General features: G+C 44.2%; 1 protein-coding gene and 1 pseudogene across 1 annotated transcript in view; one reads left to right on the top strand and one right to left on the bottom strand.

Annotated features, from left to right (window-relative positions):
• The window catches only part of Asic2 (acid sensing ion channel subunit 2), a 1,059,219-nt gene that overhangs the window by 919,928 nt on the left and 119,646 nt on the right, over window positions 1-19,645 (bottom strand). The gene's annotated exons all lie outside the window — the stretch shown is intronic.
• Window positions 2,980-3,982, top strand: LOC116909066 (annotated as a pseudogene).

The raw sequence follows: 19,645 nt of genomic DNA, 5'->3' as shown, positions 1-19,645 counted from the left end.
AATTAAGGAAACATGTGTATTCTTTACATAGTGGTGCACAGGCAAGAAGATTTTCCATGCTCTATTTTGGCCAGAATGGATATCAACTCAGAGTATAGCCTCAGGGAGTTTCACGAATCCTAATCATTCACAGATGATATAGGTTTGGGGTAGGACAAACGAGAACCCTGGATCTGGGCCTGAGCATTAGCTGAGTTGGTCAGTATGCCAGCTCTTCCTTATCTGCATCCCCACCAGGGTGAGCTCTCCAGCATTGCTCTAGCTAGCCACCCAATGCTGCCATAGACAGGAGGCAGAGTCAGTTCTCCTACGCTCATGTCCTTGGGGCCACCTCACCCACACCCATGCACCTCGCTCCTCTATGTTGCCCAGTCAAGGAAGAGGCCCACTCTCCCAGGTGCTGCAGTCTGCAAGAGGCAGGTCCAGCTCTCCCACTCCTACACCCTTGGGGCTGACTCACCTGTGCCTTCTTCACAGTGCCAGCTTCACTGTGTTGCTCAACTAGGTACAGAGCCATCTCTCCTGAGTGCTATACCCAGTGAGGGGGCAGGTCTAGCTCTCCCCTTTTGTGCTCTAAGGGCCAACTCTCTTAACTGCCTCCAGTGGTGAGGAGAGAGGGCATCATCCTACACTCACACTGTCTCATAGCAAATGAGTGTCAGGGGCAACTTTCTTCCACTCTTGCCCTCTGGATGGGCTCACCTGATCACTTCCACCAGTGCCGGTTTTACAGGGCCTGCTAGTCTGAGTACTATGTCTGGTAAAGGGCAGAGACAGCACACCACACACCTCTCCCACTGTCTTCAGTGGAAAGGGTTGAGGGGGCTCCTAAACGTTCTTATGTGGTTTCTTAAAGTAGTCCAGTTTGAGAACAGCTGTTCTGAGATCATATCCATCTTGACTCTTCTTCCAGGTTCTTGGCTGTGGTGAATCTAGAGGAGCAACTCAATTGGTTGAGAAATGGCTAGAAGAAGGCAGAGATATTTTTCTGGGTGTGTCTATGAAGGTATGCGTAGAAACAACTAACCCACCACCCAGGAACAGATGGGGAAGATTTCCCATAAATGCCAAGAATAGCATCACCTAATAGTCTGGAATCCAGACAAGACAGGGGGAAAAAGGCATGGGAGGGGAGAATTTGACTCTACTCCCAGTCTTCTTGAAGGTGTGGTTGCCTGTGGATGTCAGAATTCCCATAATTCTAGCTTTTGAAGATGGACTTGCCCCATAGACTCTCTAGTAAAGTCCTTTCTGACTATATCACCGAATCTCTCCTGTTCTGAGGCCTTTGGTTTCTTGGACTTAGAAACTACTGTTTCCTTGATTCTTCAGCCTCATGATAGCCATTGTGGAACTTTCCAGCCTCAGATTCTCTGAGCTTCCAACAACTCATGATGACAATACAGGAAGATAGAGAATCAGGCAAAGGATGGTAACTCACTGAAGCCTAGGGGTCATCCCTGTAGTAGGGAATAGGCCTTTCTCTCCAGTCACGTTTCTTTTTACTATTTCTCTAGAAAGAAGCTACCTTTTTCTTCTTCTAAGTATTTGAGATCTCTTTACCATCACTAAGATAGAGTCAAGCAGGCTCTAAGTTAGAACTTCAGCTGTTTAAGAGATGTGGCTCTTTGGTGAGTCATTTAGCTTCCCTGCACCAAGAGCCCTGCCTGTATCATTTGAGAGGAGTAGCACTTGGATAAGCTGGTGTCATAGACTGGAAGCAGAAGGGAACTAGGCAATGGTACTGCGGCCTACTTCCTGTTATGCCCTTGTTGCCTATGCTTATTTTAGTTTCCTCTTCTGAAAGTAATGGAATCTAATAAGGTGCTGAGGATGGGCCTTTTCAGTGGGAAAGGAGCTTGTGCTCTCCCACTCTACCCCTGTTCCCTTTGCATTTGTCTGCCTTATTTCCCTGTTTATCTCCAGAGCCCAACGCAGTGCCTTCTACTTACGACATCTATCACATTAAGCTGCTATCATGTCAGCTCTCTTCTTCTCAGCAAATGGTTCATCAAGTGTAGGGCAGCTCCAGTCTATTACAGAGTCAGCCAATGTTCCCACATTAGGACTCTGTCCCAGGGACTCAGTGCTGCTCCTGTTACTCGTAAATTGCTCGATATGTGTCAGCAGCCAGCCAGGACCTGTGGGTAAGTTGACCAAATTATAAGATGATCTGAGTAACAGTGAATCACCCAGGGATTCACCAGGGGAGTTGGCGAATGTCCTTTCATTTGTCACCCTGAAGAACGCAGCATGGTGTCGCTTGGATATGGCCAGAGAAGAGCATCAGAAGTCACACCACGCTGTGAGACCAGAGGAGTTTTCTGACTACTCAGCTGCATCCCTTCCTAGGCTGTGAAGTTGCAAGGAGCACTCAGCAATATCTACTCGGTAATTGCTTCTTTCCCTGAGCATGCCAGAGCCAATGTGTATTTTACTTCCCCTTAAATGAGGGTTTGCTAGCAAGTCTGTGTGTTTTTCTCGCCTAATAACAAGTGACAGCAAAATGTAAAATTAGCTATAACAAGCACAGGGTTGAGGCTAGACTGGATTTTGCCAACTCCCTCACAAGGTGAGAAGTCAGTCTCTGCCCCTCTAGATGAAGTAGCAGCTGAGGGGTTGTGATCTGGGGTCAAGTCAATGCCTGGTTCTACACACTCTCAAATTTGGGGGTTGGGAAATGTATGGTTCCTCAGCTTGCAAAGTTATATTGCTGCTAACATCAGCTCATTTGATCCAAGAGTCCCAAAGGATTGGGACAACACAGGAGAAATGGGTTTCTCTGGATAGAATTTCAAGCATTGCACCCTTGAGGATCTGATCTATATGTGTGATTCATTCAGCCTTTCCATAGAGAATCTCTATAGTGCTGGACTGATAAAGGTTTTTCTGAGATACACGAGAGCAGCTCTCTGCTCCTCCCTGCTCCAGAGACAGCCGCATCTTCTCGTGCAGTGCCAGCCTCCTCTCATAGACAAGATGGTGAAGGTGGGTGTGAATGGATTTGGCCGTATTGGGCGCCTGGTTGCCAGGTCTGCCTTCTGCTCTGCATCTGGCAAAGTGAACATTGTTGCCATCAACAACCCCTTCATTGACCTCAACTACATGGTCTACATGTTCCAGTATGACTCTACCCATGGCAAGTTCAATGGCACAGTCAAGGCTGAGAATGGGAAGCTTGTCACCAACAGAAAGCCCATCACCATCTTCCAGGAGCGAGATCCCACTAACATCAAATGGGGTGACGCTGGTGCTGAGTATGTCATGGAGTCTACTGGCGTCTTCACCACCATGGAGAAGGCTGGGGCTCATCTGAAGGGTGGGGCCAAAAGGGTCATCATCTCCGCCCCTCCCACTGATTTCCCCATGTTTGTGATAGGTGTGAACCACGAGAAATATGACAACTCCCTCAAGGTTGTCAGCAATGCATCCTGCACCACCAACAGCCCCCCTGGCCAAGGTCATCCATGACAATTTTGGCATCGTGGAAGGGGTCATGACCACAGTCCATGCCATCACTGCCACTCAGAAGACTGTGGATAGCCCCTCTGGAAAGCTGTGGTGTGATGGCCATGGGGCAGCCCAGAACATCATCCCTGAATCCACTGGTGCTGCCAAGGCTGTGGGTAAGGTCATTCCAGAGCTGAATGGGAAGCTCACTGGCGTGGCCTTCCATGTCCCTACCCCCCAATATATCTGTGTGGATCTGACATGCCGCCTGGAGAAACCTGCCAAGTATGATGACATCAAGCAGGTGGTGAAGCAGGCGTCTGAGGGCCCACTAAAGGGCATCCTGGGCTACACTGAGGACCAGGTTGTCTCCTGAGACTTCAACAGCAACTCCCACTCTTCCACCTTTGATGCTGGGGCTGGCATTGCTCTCAATGACAACTTTGTAAAGCTCATTTCCTGGTATGACAATGAATACAGCTACAACAACAGGGTGGTGGACCTCATGGCCTACATGGCCTCCAAGGAGTAAGAAACCCTGGATCACCCACCCCAGCCCAGGAAGGATCTGAGAGCAAGAGAGAGGCCCTCAGTTGCTGAGGAGTCCCCATCCCAACTCAGCCCCCAACACTGAGCATCTCCCTCACAATTCCATCCCAGACTCCATAATAACAGGAGGGGCCTAAGGAACCCTCCCTTCTCTCTTGAATACCATCAATAAAGTTCGCTGCACCCACAAAAAAAAGATACATGAGAGCATCCCACACTCTTGATAACTACCCTGTATACTAGACCTGTGTCCTCAGGACCTACCCTTGCACAGCCAAACCCCACACTGATCACTCGCATGCCAGTGCTGATGGCCCCTACTGGGGCTCTGTAGCAGGGTAACTCTTCTCATCTCCCTGAGATTAATCTCTTTGTTTATAAAATGAAGGTAATAATGTTCTATCCATTGACAGGAAAGAGGATACAATTAGGAAAAATAAATGAACTGAGCCCTTTTCAATCCTCACCACACAGTCCACTTCCAACATTCTCACCATCTGCCCCTGCCTGGCTCTCCCACCTTATTTCCTCCCCTGTCTCCTCTATGCTTGGCTCAGGTTGTAGCAAACAATATCTCTCTCTCTCTCTCTCTCTCTCTCTCTCTCTCTCTCTCTCTCTCTCTCTCTCTCTCTCTCTCTCTCTGCCTCTCTCTCTCTCTCTCTCTGTCTCTCTCTGTCTCTCATCATTTTAATTATTTTCCATGTTTAATGGGAAATAATGAATGAGAAGAACGATCTAAGTTTATAGTACGCAGTTTCATGTTCCATATGAATGCCCACTGTGAATAACTACCACAACCAAGCTACCGATACCCATCATCTCTCACCACCTTACAAAGTGTATTTTCAGGGCAGAACACTTTTAAGATCCAGATTCCAAGCATACAGCAAAGCTTTGTCCATGATAGTCACATTACTATACCTTAGGTCACAAGCATTTATCCATCCTACACAGTACACTCGGTCCCCTTGACAGTTATGTGCCTGTTTCTCCTTTGTAGCCCCAGGCAACAATCACTCTACTCAGTTTCTACAAGGTCACTTATCTTCCCCCTCCAATCCACATATAAATGAGATCATGCACTATTTATCTTTCTGTGGCTGGCTTACTTTACTTAGTGTAATGGTCTCCAATATCACACACATTGCCACAAATATTCATTTTAAGGCTGAATATTGATCCTATGTGGAAGAGGGGTTCACAGTTTTTCTGGCCATTGATAGAAAAAAAAAAATGATGGGCATTTAGTTTGAATCTTCATCATGCCTGTTGTTGCACTGAGGCATGGAGTAGTGGAAATAGCACTCTGAGGTGACGATCCCTTTAGTGTGTGTGTGTGTGTGTGTGTGTGTGTGTGTGTGTGTGTGTGTGTGTGTGTGTGTGTGTATGTGTGTACATGCATGCCTGTGCTTGCAGAGGCCAGAAGTGGACACTGGGAACCCTGCAGCTGGATATTTTTTTTAAGAGAAATATAGATTGTGTGCAATCTACAGGTTATTCTGTGAGACGTGCACATTTAAACAAATGAATTCTTCCAACCCAGAAACAAAATGTCTGTTATCGTTTGCTTGTATCTTGCCCAACTTCTTTCAGCAACATTTCAGAGTCTTCAATGAACAGCTCTTTCATCTCCTTGATTAATTTCATCCCTAAGTATTATGTTGTTACACATGGAATTGTGTCCTTCTTTTCTCGCTCACAGTTCACTGTTCCTCTGTTGAAATATAACTGATTTGTATCTGAATATGTATATTGTAACGTTCTCATTTTTTATTAATTCCAACAATTTCCTGACAGATTTAGGGATTTAGAGAGAGTTTGTGTATCCTTTCCTGTTTGTATATCTCTTATTTATTTTCCTTGCCCAGTTTCTCTCATCATGCTATGTTGAATAGATATGCCAAGAAAGGACATCCTCGTTTTCTTCCTGATCTTAAAGAAAATTGTTTCAACCTTTTGCCCATTCAGCTTCAGCTATGGGCTTGACACATATGCCTGCCTTTTATCACTCTTTCTCCACATAATTTGCTCATGGTTTTTGTCCTGTAAGGTTTTTTAATTTTGTCAAACACTTCTATGGTTACAGAAAAGGTCATGTTTTATCCTGTTGCTCTTTTACTATTAATGATATGGTTGAGACTTTCTCTTTCTTAATTAATCAGTCTGTCTGAGAGTTTATTATCTTCCAGGTTATACCCAATTCACTGACATATAATTATTTACAACAGTCTCTTATGATTGCTTGTGTGGTGGTCTGAATGAAAATGGTCCCCATTGGCTCATAGGGAGTGGCATTATTGGAGGTATGGTCTGTTGGAGTGGGTGTGGGGTTGGAGGAAATGAGTCACTGGGGGTCAGGGGTAGACTTTGAGGTTTCTTAAGCTTAAACCAGTCTAGAGTCTCATTGTCTCTTCCCTGCTGCCTACAGATTTAGATACAGAACTCTCAACTCCTTCTCCAGCATTATGTTTGTCTGCGTGCCCCCGTTCTTCCTGGCATAATGATAATGGACTGAACCTCCGAACTATAAGCTCAATTCAATGTTCTCCTTTGTAAGAGTTGCCTTGGTCATGATGTCTCATCACAGCAATAGAACTGTAACTAAGACAGAAGTTGGTACCAGGAGTGGAATATTGCTGTGATGGGCCAGACTATGCTTTTGTTTAGAGGAATTCGGACTATGAAACTTTGGATTAGAAATGCAGCTGAATATTTTAAGTGGAGCTTAATGGGACAGACTAGTAGGAGCATGGAAGACAGTGGTACTAAAGGTAATTCGAACTGTGGAGCCTCAGCTCAAGAGGTTTCAGAGGAGAATAATATTAATATGTGGCCTATGTGTTCTTGTAATATTTTGGTGAAGAATGGGGCTTCTTCTGCACTAGACCAAACTATCTGACCGAGACTAAAATGGTTAATAGCTTTGGCAGAGGAAAGTTCCAAAGAGCCTAGTATTGGCTATATTGTGTGACTATTAGTAGCCAGTCTTATGCAGATCTACAATGAAAAAGAGCAAACTGATCAAGGAAAAAATGCAAAATCAAGAGCTGCTGGAGAAAAGGACCATCAGGAAGTGTTAACAGATTAAAGAAAAGCCTGATGCCAAGTGGAATAAAGGGAGTGGTGACCCCACCCAGCTAAGCCTCCAACTTGTGAAAAAGAGTTAAAGAAAGGTGAAACAGGATTAAAGAAAAGCTTAAGGCCAGGTATGGTGGTGCATATCTTTAATTCCACTGCTCATAGGCAGAGACTGGTAGATCTCAGAGTTCAAGGCCAGTTTGGTCTACAGATCAAGTTCTAAGACAACCAAGCTTGGACAGTGAAGGAAACCAACAAAACATAAAGCTGGTAAAAATGTATTTGAAGGGGGCCTTGTTCCAGCCCCCAGGAAGCAGCAGAACTTGTCTGCTTCAACCATGTGGTTCTGGTTCTGGCTTTATAGTCAAAGGATATAAGAATGGTGCCATGGAATCTCCCTCCATGACTCTCCCTCATGAGAAACCTACTGAGACCTGGTACGTGTCAGGATTGTCTCTGCATGGAGACCTAGAAAGGCCATTGCGTGAAGCTTTGAAGAGCAAGCCTGGGTTGCCTTGGAGACCCCAAGATATTGGAGATGACCGAGCCATGGGATACCTGCTGAGGAAAGCTGCTAATGAAGGGGAACCAGCCCAAGAGAAAGAGGTGTGTTGTAGTCAGAAAAACTGAAAGAAGTTGGAGATCTGAAGAGCACTTTGATATCAGATATGGAGATGCAGAGGTTGGAGTTTGCCCAGTTGGAGTTTTGGTCTTGCTTTGGTCCTGTATTTCCTCATTGTGCTCCCATTCTTCCCTTTTGGAATGGTAATGCCTATTCTGTGCCATTATATGTTAGAAGTATGTGATCTGCTTTTGCCATTTTGACTTTACAGGGTTTTATAGTTAAGATTGTTTCAAGTATCAGAAACTTAGAACTTTGGAATTTTAAATACTGTCGAGACCGTGACAGACTATGGGAGCTTCTGGAGTTAAACTAAATGCATTTTGCATTGTGATATGGCTACAGGCCTTTAAGGACCAGGGAGCAGCATGTGGTGATATGAATAAAAATTGTCCCCATGGACTTATAAGGAGTGGCATTATGGTGAATGTGACCTTGTTGGAGGTACAGTGTCACTGGTGGGGTAGACTTTGATGTTTTAGAAGTTTACACCAGGCTTAGTGACTCACTGTCTCTTCCTGTTGCCTGAGGATCCAGATGTAGAACTCTCGGCCACCTCTCAAACACCATGGGTGCCCCACACCATGGGTGCCCCACACCATGGGTGCCCCACACCATGGGTGCCCCACACCACCATGCCCCCCACCATGCTGATGATGGATTAAACCTCTGAAACTGTAAGCCAGCCCAATTAAATGTTTTCCTTTGTAAGAGTTCCCATGGTCATGCTGTCTCTTCACAGCAATAAAACCCCTAACTAAGACAGCTTGCTTTTCAGGAGTATCAGTTCAAAGGCTTAGCACTCATTTCTAATCTTACTCACTTGAGTTTCTCCTTGTTTCTTAGTCGAACTAAAGGTTTGTCAGCTCCCTCTTTCGGAATCCAGACTTCGACTGAGGAGATAGCTCAGCCAGGAAAGAGCTACTGAGGATCTGAGAACCATGTCCACATGAGAAGATGAGTTCAGTCCCGAGAGCTCACAGGTGAAAAGGAGGGAATGATGGTAAGTGCTTGTAATCCCAGCTCCAACCCCCCTTCCCGGCCTCCACTGGGAAGATAAAGACAGAGTCATCTAAGGATTCCTAACCAGCAGGTTTAGCCTATTTATTGAACCCCAGTTGTCAGTGAGAGACTCTCAAAAATCAGTAGACAGCTCCTGAAGAGCAACGCCTGAGGTTGTCCTTTGGCTTCCCTAGGAATGTGCAGACATGTGCTCGTGCACACTCAGGCACATGCATACACACACAGTGCATATTTGGTTGTGTTAACTGACCTCTCCCTGTCTTGCTAGTTTAGTTTATTTATGTTCACCCAGATTTTTATTGTTTTCTTTTTCATCAGACCTTGTTTCTTTCTTGAATTTCTCGAGGTTAAAGTCTGACTTCCTGCGACGCTTCTTTATCCTTACTGTAGACACTCACTACTGCAGGCTTCTCCGTGAGGCCACGTTATCATCTCTGCCTCTCATGAGTGTTGCTGTACCATCCTTTCATCCGTCTTTTTTCTGCCTCCTCCTTTGACTTGTTTGACTGGTTATTCCAAATACGTTGTTTGATTTCTACATATGAGGGAATGCCCCTTTTGTTATTGACTTCTGGTTTTGTTAACTGTACAGATGAAATGATAGTTGATATGATTTCTGCCTTCTGGGGCTTATGGCCTGATTTGATCTATCCCAGAGAATGCCCTGTGTGCTCTTGAAATGGATGTGTGGATGGAAGGTTCTGTACCTGTCGGCCAGGTCCATTTGGTCTGTGGTACAGTTCATGTTGATTGTTTCATTATTGATTTTCTGTCTGGAAGATCTGTCCTTTCTTGAGAGTAGAGTATTAAAGCTCCCGCTATTGTTTCCTTCTCGTCCATTTCTCCTTGCAGTTCTGGTTCCTCTTGCTTTATATACTTAGGGGTTCTGCTGTTAACATGACTTTAGTCATTGGTGTATTCTTTGGATAGTTGACACTTTTGTAATTATATAATGACTTCCTTCGTCTCTTGTGTTAGCTTCCAACTTACATTCCGTTCTGTGTAGGGGCTGCAGCAATGGCTCGGGAGTGAATGCATTGGCTCCTCCTCCAAAGGACCTGGGTTTGATCTCCAGGGCCCACATGGTGGCTCAGAACCATTTGTAATTCCATTTCCAGCAGGGAAGGAGGATATACTATACTCTTCTGTTCTCCAAGGTCACTGAACACAGTATATAGACATAAAGGCAGGCACAACACTCGCATGGGCAAGATAATAGAATAATTAAAAGAGAATACGTTTTAAAACCCTGTTCTGTGTAACAGACACATAGCTGCCATTGCTCTTTCTGGTTATCACTGGCAGAGATCTCTTTCCATCCTTTCACTTTCAGCCACTATGTCCTCAAAACTAGAGAGTCCCTCATAGCACAGGGTGTTCTCCTCTGAAGGGTCTCTGATCCACAAAGAGTTTGCTTGTTTGTTTGTTTGTTTGTTTGTTTTGAGCCAAGGTTTATTATGTAGGGTGGCCTGGTGCCGGCTTTATACTTCAAGTTGGCTTCAAACTTGTGACAATCTTCCTGCTTCTGCCTTTCAAATATGGGAATTAGAGGCATGAGCGTCCATGCCTGACTACTGTTGACACTTAATAATTGCTTTGTGATTGTTTTCTAGTTTCCGACTTCCTCTCTTGCTGTCACTCTTGAATTGGATTGTCGCTGCAGTAGTATGCTAGATTCTTGTCTCTGTCTTGTGTACCTTTATTGCAGGTTACCAGGGGCTTACACAAAATGTCATGGAACAGGGTCCAGAGGCCAGCTCGGACAGTACACTCCTTGTCACACAAGTGTGAAGAACTGCGTTCCATCTTCAAACTGCACATTAAAGGATGATTGTGTCGGTACAGCACTGGGGAGATGGAAGGAAGCAGATCTCGAGCTCACTGGCCAGGTTGTCTAGGCATCTTGGTCAGTACCAGGCTAGTGATAGACCATGTGTCGTATCAAGGCAGACAACAACTGAGAAACACGCCTAACACTAACTTTTGGCGACTCTTCATGTACTTTCAAACACTTGTGCACATGCACGCATACACACACACACACACTCACGCGCGCGCACACACACACACACACACGCAGTCCTACAAAGTTTACTTCAAATAACTCTGACCACTACAACATGCTACATTGTAACAATTCCTCTTCTCCTATTTTATATTATTAATGTCACAACTTACACTTACATATACATTATATATTCAATTACAAATTATTCTAAGTGTAGCTATTTGTAATACCTTTCTCTTTTGAACACACATTAGTGACAAAAGTGATCTAGGTGTACTTAACAGTACTCGAATGCTCTGACGCTGACTACAATACGGTCTTTACCATGCATTTTAGGGGTTGGGGATTTAGCTCAGTGGTAGAGCACTTGCCTAGCAAGTGCAAGGCCCTGGGTTCGGTCCCCAGCTCTGAAAAAACAGAAAAGAAAACAAACAAACAAAAAAAACATGCATTTTAACTTTAACGTTAATTAGAACTCTCTCGTTCTGCAGTGAAGAACTCGACCCAGGACCTGCTAGTGTTTCTGGCCAAGCAGGCCCAGTGGTGAACACCCACAGCATTCACTTGTCTGTGGAAGTCTTTTTTCTCTTCTGTTTCACTGAAGCATAGCTCTTCTGGGCATAGTAGTTGTGCTTTCAAAATTACATTTTTTTCCACATTTTGAAAATACCATCCCAGTCTCTCCTGGCCTACAGGTTTCTGGAAAGATCAACTGCTAGTAATATTGAGGTTGGATCAGTTGATTTTCTTGTTGCTGAGACCAAACACCCAACAAGAAACAGATTTAAGGAAGGATGGCATCTTTGGATTTTTTATTTCTTGGGGTTTTGGTTTTTGTTTGTGGTGTGTGTGTGTGTGTGCGTGCGTTTTCTTTCTCTGTTTCCTTTCTTTTTCTTCCTCCTATCTTTCTTTGTTCTGCTTTTACTTTTTGACTTATGGCAAGGATGTCTGACCATCAAGAAGCAGAGAGGACAGGAACCTGGGCCAGGTTACAAAACCTCAAGGCCTGGCCCCTAGCAACCCACTTCCTCCAGCGAAGCCCCATTGCTAAAAGATCCCAATAGTTCCCCAAACAGCACCAACATGCAGAGACCACGTGTGCAAATGCAATGCATGAGCTTATGAGGGAACGCATCACATGCAGACCACGTCGCCACACATATTATGATAAATTGCTTTTCTCTCGATGCCTTTGTCTTTGAATCTTTGAGTCTAATGCAACTGTGAAAACCGTTCCTCTCTGGAACTCTTTAGGGTGCCCCTGGCTTCTCTGCTCTGTGTGCTCATTTCACTGTCTGGATTAAGGGAGTTTCTGTCATTTTAGTTAACCACTCATTTATTCATTTATTTGTATATGTTGGGGATAAAAACCAGGGCCTTGTACACAGTGGGCAACTGCTGAAACATCAAAAGATTCCCCAGCTCCCTTCTTACCTTCTATTTTAATACAGGATCTCATTAAGTTGTCAAAACTTGCCTTGCACTCACTTGCAAGCTGAGGCAGGTCTTGAACTCTGAGATCTTCCTGTATGAGCCCTCAGAGTCACTGTGCCACCAGCTCAAGTTCATTTACTATTTTTTCCTTCGTTAAAGATTACCTGTCCCTTTCTCTTTCCTCTGTTCCTCCAATTCTTCCACAAAGGCTCCATTCATTTGTCCTGTTAGTTACCGTCCCCTGAGTCTTCTGGGCTTCTGTTTTTCCTTCATAGCTCACAGGTTTTAGGGGTTTGTTCTGATCTCTTGTCGGGCGGCATGCAGATCTACGGCATCCTGGATTTGGTGAGTCACTGTGTCTCCTTTGTTCATTTGGTGGTAGTCTGTCTGCCTGATTGCTCATGCCCCTCAGGCTCTAGTGTGGGTGTCTGCATTTTGATGAGCAGGCAGGCACCTCTTCCAGTCTCTACAGCTCTGTTTCAGTAAGTCAAGTCCTGTATCAATTAGCCTTTCCAGCACTTCTCGGTAGCATTATGGGATCCATGAGAGGGGTGCTATTAGACTCGTCACAGGAAAAAGCCTGGATTATGGGGCCACTTGGGCAAGCCTAGAATGTTGTGTGAGCAGACCTGGTGTGTGGGAGAGCAGACCTGCAGACTGGGTACAAAGGGTTTATCTAGTGATCCATGAAAAACCAAGTCGTTCATTCTCTCTGCTTCCCCTATGTGGAAAGCCTCCATGATATGCTGCCTGTACTTGAGAAGACATAATATACATCATGGGAAACTGTCCTTCTGGCCCTTGTCAGTGAATCCTTTCTTATATCTGTGCTATTATGGGTACTATAATGTCTTACCTAGATTCCTGTGCCTTTATGAAAATGCTTTTGTACATGAATAGTTCATGGTGTATCTGTGAGAGGAGGGGTGCTGTACCCCCCTTTATCTTTTCTTTCATCAACATCAGTCAGTCCTCCTCTGACTCAGTCCTTATACACTTTACAACTCTGACCCTCTTCTGGAAAGGCATTCTCCCTGAAGTCACTCAAGATCTGAGCTCTCGTTTTGAATGGAACTCCCATAGCTTAGAAAATAATAGTAAGAACTAAGGATGATTTGCATCAAATAAAATAATTCTGTATAGCAAAGAAAACATGGAAGAGAGTGAAGAGAAGGCCTAGAGAATGGAAGAAAATCTTTTCCAGCTATTCACTGAACAGAGTATTAACATTTATAATCTATAAAGAACTTAATAATTCAATAAAATGGATGATCTAGTTAGTAAACAATCAAATGAACTGAATAAACACTTACTAAAAGGAGTATAAATGGCCAATGAATGGATGAACTGTGCAACACTTTTAGCCATTAGGGAAATGCATGTCAAAATTGCACTGGGATTCCATCTCACTTCGGTCAGAATGAATGACTATCTTCAAGGAAATAATCAAGAATAAAACTGAAGAGGATTTAATACACCTACACACAGAGACACAGACACACATAGAGAGAAAGAGGTGGGGGGGAGGGAGGGATGGATGGAGGAAGGAGGAGACTGAGAGAGACACAGGCAGAGAGATAAAGGCAGAGACACACAGAGAAAGAATTCTCAAACAAATACTACTGTTTGATCCAGCAGGTTTGATCCAGCTAGACAAATCCTGGGCTACCCTAAGGAATCAAAATCAGCATAGAGATACATGTGCACCTCGGCTCATTGCTAGCACTGCCTACGCCAACCAAGTTACAGAATAATATCCTATAGATAGATGAACAAATGATATGTACCATGATACACAATGATTTCATTAAGCTATGAAGAATAAAATCTTAGCATTGTATTAAAGGGATGGAACTAGAGACTATCATGCTAAGCAAAATAACCCAGATATAAAAGGTCAGTTGTCACATGTTACGGGACCCTACTCTGCTGTAGACTGCCTTGTGATTTCACCCCTCTGCTTTGCAGCTGGAGTTTCCATAGGGCTTGGCCAATAGAAGGGACTGAAGAGGGTGACAAGGAAGAAGAAATGTGAGCACACCATTTCTTCCTCTTCATTCTGCCAGCATCACCCATCTTGTAGCTTCACCAATCAATGACGTCTAGTCCAGTCAGGTTTCTACACATATCCTATCACATGTCTTGTATTCCTTCAGAAATACCAGCACTATGTGGCTGGTGGTCCCTTCTCTGAAATTCTCACAGGTTTCCCTTTCCATGTTCAGGACAACTGACCCATTAGGAAAGAGCCCCCTCCTCCTTATATTGGGCTCTACAGGGTCTCTCCTTTAAACTTCTACCAATTCTGACATCTTCATTTTCTTCCCTCAGTTCTACAGATGCCAGCTGCCTTTGCAGTGGCTGTATCTGTAATAACTTATTCCCTCCCTGTCCTTTACATTATCCAGTGAACAATTCATTATTCTGAACTAATAATTCTTTTGATTGAATTCTCTTTGTTAAAAATTTGGGGATGACTTTTCTCTCCCGGCTGGACACTGATGAATTCATCCACATACAACCTATGACTTACATTTATCAAAGGGCATATCACACATACACACAGCCCTGCTAGCTGTCATTAATTTCACTAGACTCTTTCTTCTTTCTACCCCTAAGGCCAAAAGTAGAGTCTGGTTCAATGAACACTAATGAAAATCTGTGAATAATAACAAAATAAATGAAGAAATGAATGTGGATGTCAAAACAGGTCCAGGCACAATTGTTTGAGCTTCTGTTCATATCCCCTTTGCTGGCATTGTTTTGGGGCAGGGTTTATTTTTGGTGTGCTTCTGTGGAAAAAAAGAAATCTCATAGTTGAGAAACCATGGGATCACATTCCACATTCCTTCATGAGACACCCAGTCCATAACAGAGATAGCCTTTAGCCTTGAGGTCAAACCTTGGCTCTGTAAATTAATCTCTATGTAGCTTTGAGCAAGCAACTTAACCTCTCTGACCTCCATTTTTTCATTCATAAGATATGAATAAATCCCTTTTCAAAGGCTTCTTATGAGGAATAAATGAAAAAAACCTATGCAAATTAGCCTATTGTAATAGATGCCACAGGATAGGCGCTAAATATTAATGAGTCATCTTTCTCTCCCTCACCCCACCCATCTCTTGACTGCCATAACCTAAAGCATTGGTGGGAGCCAAAGATATTTCATTTTCCGGAGATACCCAGAAGGAATGGCAGGCTGTGATCAGTCTTCATCACCATCATCATCATTATCTCCGTTGCAATTAAGTGATAGCTCAATCAAGGCTTGGTGCTTGGCAAGTGTTCATTTATGTACTCTACAGATGAATGTGTTTCTTCACCACTTATAGATGAGGAAATTCACAGAAGAGAAACTTTTGACTAAGGCTCAACAGCTAGCCATGATGAATACTATAATAGGACCCCTTGTCTCCATGGGTCCAGGACACCAGTTACTCTAGAACACTGTATTTTAACCCCACAGAGTGGGTTAGATATGACCTGTGCCTTTGTGTGAAGCAAATGCTGGCTCCAAGTTTGGGTCTAGTTTCTGCACACCCCACACTTGACAGACCAGCAGCCTTTTTTACCTCGTTTTTCTGTCTGTGACTCTAGTAATGGCTTCTTTGTTAAGCACCCACTCCTCCCTTAAGAAATGGCTATAGCTAAGAAACTTCAAACCCGTGATGGGCAAAGCAGCAGTGGCAAATGAGGTTATTGCTGCAACAGGAGTCTTCCTGAAACATTGTCCTGTTCATTCTAACCCATCCCGGTTATCATTAGTCAAGAACCTTCCCAGAGAGACTTTGTTGAGTGTTTTCTCTTCCTTCTCGGCCCTCATGCCCAGCTGACAAGAGGAGAATGCATGGGGTGTAAAAGATGAAGACAAGGGAGGAAGGAAGGCCTTCCATCTGAGTTACTTGATTACCACTGGCAGAACAATCATAAGCTTTCTGGGAAGAGGAAATAAGGTTTTTATATCCTATAGCCACCACCAGTTCCCACCACATCACTCATAGAAGAGCAAACACGGGATGGATGTTAATTATAAGCCGCCCAGGCTCAGCGACTACAGAGGGAGTTAAGAAACCTGGCTGACCTTGCTCTGTTGTTAATTTGCTTCCAGCAAACTCATCTCTCCCAGCTCTTTCTCCTTCCTGTGCAGGAGCAATAAGTGCTAAGGGAGAGGAAACATGTGGTATGGAGTCAGGGAGACCTGACTTGGGATCCAGTCTTTCCTGTGACCTCACACAAGATGCTCAATCTACTTTCGGATGATTTCCTTCTCTGTCAAGTAGGGAATGGAGCACGAAGATTACATGTCGGAATAAAGATGGAAATCTTGTCCCCTCCTGGATAAGGAGATCCCAGTGGATGATATTTTCAAGATCCCCTTGAGACCATACTATATCCTACTACATCTGCAAACTTCTCATCTAATTTTTACACAGGAACAAATACCATACATGATAGTAACCTTAAGCATGGCCACATGGAGGGGAAGGATGGGGTGGGGCAGGGAGACAGAAGTTCCAGGGCTGCTATATTTCACAGTCCACTCAACTCTTCCATAACCTCCTTGCTGTTCTTGCCTAAGAACGTGGAAGTCCTTTCATTTTCATGGATGGCTATATCATACATTTACTTAACCTTTGTTCAGACTCTGGTCTTCATCATCCTTTCTTCTTTTAACTTCTAAGGTTCCCTAGGGCCATCAGGTCACTTAGTTCCCTAGCACCTAAACTGTTCTACTCCAGGTCCAAGGGAGCTCAACTATTGATCAAGCTGGCAATAATCATGAAACAGTTTGTTTATTTGTTTTAATGTGGTTCTTATTTACAGACAAGCAAGCAGTAAATAAGAACTGGACCAAAGAAAAAGGCCATAGGCTACAGATGATGAAGCTGCACGGATAGGGAATCTAAACTCAGGGGAAGTAACATCAAGCTGCCGTGGGTTCCTGATGCTGGACACAGAGCTTCAGGATTTAACGTTTTCCCTGCTAGGTTTTGGTGATGCTTTGATCCCATCATTCCTTGTTAAGCACCCACTCCTCCCTTAAGAAATGGAAATATTTATCTTCCCTGATTGTGTTTAGGAACGTCCTTATTTGCTTCCGGAATTTTTAAGAAAAAAAAATCTCATAGCTAAGAATTTGCTTTGAATCTCAAGGTATTCTGACCTTGAACTTTTGGACAATGTTGGGGTTGTTAAGACCATGGAGACTTTTGGGGATAGACTGAAGGTCTTCAACATTATAGGATGGACATAATCCTTTTGGGGGAGGCTGAGAGTGAAGTGCTAGGGTTTTAAGGAGTTGTGCTTGGTTGTCAGGCTGACAGAGTATAGCCTAGACATGCCTAATTTTCTCTGTCCACTTCACTGGATTCAGAAGAGCCTCTGAAGTTAACAAGACACATGGCTGAGTGTCTATGGGGATGTTTCAAGAAAGGATTAACTAAGGTGGGAAGACACTTTACATGTTGGTGATTGCCATAGCATAGGCTGGGAGCTGGATAGAGTAAAAGTCCATAAAAAAGAGAACCCCCCAGCACAGGTATACTTGATGTTTCCTGGCAGTGAGAATGTGAGACATGCCACTCCACTGTGACTTAACTCATCTGTTTTCCCTCAAGTTCTTGACACCATGTATTTTGGAACAAGGATGCAAAAATCTGAGCAATACAGCAACCTCCCCAATAAGTTTGTGAGGTCTTTGGGAGCAAGGACTTTTACCTCTGGTCTTCACGTTAGCAAGGCTTTTCGACACACCCAACTCTGCACATGCGCCTATACCCTGTACTGTGTTACCCACCAAGTACCTGAAGATGCATAAAACGTTCCCTCTTCCTCTATTCTACGGTTTACAGTCAGGTAGGAAAGACAGAGCTTAATTGAATGAGCCAGCAACTGAATAAGAAATTTAAATTGTGGAACACGGTAGGAAGGATGTAACCAGTGCTGTAGAGAAAACTAATTGGTGGAAGGGGATTACTCAGGATTCTCCTAAGAGGCTTCTCAGAGGAGATGCCATTTAAGCTGAAGCTTGAGGATTTGAAGGAGCCATCCAGAGAGCCTTGCGGGGAGAAGAAAAACCTGTGCAGAGGGTCACAGATGCAGCATGGAGTATGTGCGAAGGAGGCCAGGGCTGTGGTGTGCAGGGGATCAGGGCTAGGTGTAGAGAGTGGGAGGGGAGCAGGGGCAGAGTGCACAATAGGAAGAGGGGTTGACATGTTTTTAAGCTGCAAAGTGACATGATTAAATCTGAGTTTTGAGTGATGGCTCTGACCTTCAGACTCCAGCAGAAAATAAGGCTTCTAAACATTTCCTTTTCAGGGGTCCTAAGGGGAGAGACCCTCCCCCCTTTAAAATGTGACATCTAATCCCAGTACTGAACGATAGAGACAGTGTAGCCAACAGCTTCCAGCCCTTGGCATCTAAAGGAACTCCATAAATGTCTTTTTATTGATCTATGCCTCTTTCATTGTTTTTGTTTATTTTGCAAGGAAATGTCTGAATAGCTTGAAATTTGGTCAAGGTCTGTGGTCAGAGGGGCTCTTTTTTACTGCTGGCAGCTAAAACATCTGGGCCATTCAGTGGCTAATTTTTACAGCAACAAACAGGCTGCATATGTGACTGGGCCACCAGCCAGATCCCTTCCTCCCCTGGTTTCAACTTGCTTTACTGAGAAGATGCCTACAGTCAGAGGGCAAAGGACACTTTAAAATAATCGAAGAAACAGTGTCATTTGACGGAAAGGAACTCCAGAAACGGCAAGGGATCATGGGAACGACAGACCAGGCAGCACCAAAATGGCTTTAGAACTCGAGTCTCCTATTGAAGTTGGGATACTCCTTTGCCAGCCTGTCAAAAAGGACAGCTTTGGATTGAAGGATGAGCTGCACCAGGGAGCCTTTGAATTCACCCACCACCAAAGTCAAGTTCTAGCATCTTTGCAATTGCTAAGCTGCTTGCCCTGGGGAGTGGAAATGCCTGCCAAGTGAATGGAAATTCATGCTCTTTAACTGTTAGGCCAGACTAGCATGGCTCAATCAGACAAAATAAGCAGGTAGCTTCTCTCTACACTGTAAGAGCCAGTGTGTACCTTTTGTGCTATAGACAAGGTGGTATTAAAAAGACCAAAGCCTTGGAATCTGGAGAGATGATTTAGCAATTAAAAGCACTAATTGCTCTTCCTAAAGACCAGGGTTGGATTCTGAGCACGCACATGACAACTCATAAATGGTTGTAACTCCAGTACCAGGGCATAGGATCTGACTCCTTCTGTTGGCCTTCTTGGGTACCAGGCATGCAAACTGTGCACAGATACAGATACAAACACAACACTCATTCAAACACAACACCATAAAATAAGATGTCCACTTTCATTCAACCTTAGCAGAGAAGGGGAACAAGCCCACAGCCATGGAGCCCTGGGTCTTTTGATGCAAGCGCAGAGTTCTGTCAAGTACACATAAACATGGCTTCAAAACTGCAT

This window comes from Rattus rattus, chromosome 9 (genome assembly GCF_011064425.1).
Source record: "Rattus rattus isolate New Zealand chromosome 9, Rrattus_CSIRO_v1, whole genome shotgun sequence".
In the NCBI taxonomy this organism is placed as follows: domain Eukaryota; kingdom Metazoa; phylum Chordata; class Mammalia; order Rodentia; family Muridae; genus Rattus; species Rattus rattus.
Note: the sequence above shows the minus strand (reverse complement) of the source record. Positions and strands in the feature narration are given on the sequence as shown.